General features: G+C 43.6%; 2 non-coding genes across 2 annotated transcripts; one reads left to right on the forward strand and one right to left on the reverse strand.

Moving 5' to 3' along the window:
* Positions 1 to 437: 437 nt before the first annotated feature.
* On the forward strand, positions 438 to 520 carry trnal-cag (transfer RNA leucine (anticodon CAG)). The gene has a single exon. It is a non-coding gene; the product is annotated as a tRNA-Leu (tRNA).
* Positions 521 to 959: 439 nt separating this feature from the next.
* Positions 960 to 1033, reverse strand: trnak-cuu (transfer RNA lysine (anticodon CUU)). The gene has a single exon. It is a non-coding gene; the product is annotated as a tRNA-Lys (tRNA).
* Between the last annotated feature and the right edge of the window lie 613 nt (positions 1034 to 1646).

Below are 1646 nucleotides of genomic sequence, written 5' to 3' on the forward strand. Positions count from 1 at the left end.
AAACTAATCTACTCAAATACAGAATGTGTAAAATCAGATCGGGGATAAAACTTCATCAAGGGTTAAAGTTTCACTCATTATTAAAGTTCAGTTATTGAAATTTCGATTGTCCCTGTTCGCATTTCTTTCATTCTGTGAAACAACACTATCGGTTAATACCATCAGATCTAAGTTGCATTTGAAACTCACAAACAGCTCATTAATTATTCGCTCTTCCCCAGTTCCAGAGCTCAGAGTGTTATTGTCCATCCCTGGGATGTAAGCTACCTCCAACCCGGGCCAAACCTCCCCATGCCAAACCTGCCCGTGCACCGATCAGAGGCTCAGGAAAACCCCGGGGGAGAGGATATCCCGATCACTGGGCCTTCCAGCAACACTGAACAAGCGCCCGGTCCGAAACTTTCCTGAGTAATAACTTGTAAGTAAAGCATCACACAGTCTGGATGGCCGAGCTGTCTAAGGCGCTGCGTTCAGGTCGCAGTCTCCTCTGGAGGCGTGGGTTCAAATCCCACTCCTGACATTCAGTGTTTTAAATTGCAAACTCATTTGTTTTGACACCACTCTGAAGTGCTTTGGGACATCCATCTGACGTAATAAAATTACTCCACTTCAATTGCAAGCGGTGATATCAAATATCCTTCCCAAACCGGGAAACGATCCCGGGTGGCTGTAGCGAAAGGAATGGGTTTGTGAAGCATTGAAAGGTGCCCTGTAAATATCTCGCACTGCTAATTTAAACTCACGGTTATAATTTGTTTCAGTGCAAAAGAAGGCAGGCTCGAAGGGCCAAATGGCCGACTCCTGCTCCTGGTTCTTGTGTTCTTATGCAGAGCACAGAACAGATGATTAAATTATCAACTCTCCCTCAGTTCGTATTTCTTTCATTGTGCAAAAGAAGATAATGTGTTAATTAATGATGTTTTCCCGTGAAAGCAACATAAATTTTAAGGAACTGCAATTGACGTACATGGGGCTCAAACCCACGACCTTGAGATTAAGAGTCTCATGCTCTACCGACTGAGCTAGCGAGGCTTCTCAACATCTGCCCTGTCAATCCGCTTCAGAATATTGTCCGTTTCAACGAGATCACCTCCGATTCTTCGAAACGCAAGAGAGAATCGGCATATTCTACACAATCTCTCATCATAGGACAGCCCTCTCATCCCAGGAATCAATCTTTTGAACCTCTGTTGCACCACCTGCAAGGCAAGTGTGTCCTTCCTCAGATAAGTACTATGGGCGAATATCCTGTTTTTCTGCTGATTCTACTTCCTCCTCCTTTGATAGTCCTTCTCTGTACATCCTGTATTCTGCTTGGTTCTCTGCTGAAATATGAGCCTGAAGTTTATCACAAGCTTCCGTTTTTGTGTTTTAGTTGATCTTCATTCATCCACCGAGCTGCAGCTAGCTATCATGCTATTTCTGCACCCTGCATGAGAACGTGTCGAGTCGTTACCCGATCTATCTCCTTTTTGAAAGTCTCCCAATGTGCATTTACTGTTTTACCGAGAAATCTTTGGTTTCAATCTACCTGGGCCGGATCCCTTTCAACTCAAAAAATTAGTCCTCCTACAGTTGGGTATTTTAACACCTGATTATACCTTCTCCTTTTCCATAACTACTCTAAACCTAATGATATTGTGATC

The sequence above is a fragment of the Pristiophorus japonicus genome, unplaced genomic scaffold, assembly GCF_044704955.1.
Source record: "Pristiophorus japonicus isolate sPriJap1 unplaced genomic scaffold, sPriJap1.hap1 HAP1_SCAFFOLD_58, whole genome shotgun sequence".
NCBI classification, from domain to species: domain Eukaryota; kingdom Metazoa; phylum Chordata; class Chondrichthyes; family Pristiophoridae; genus Pristiophorus; species Pristiophorus japonicus.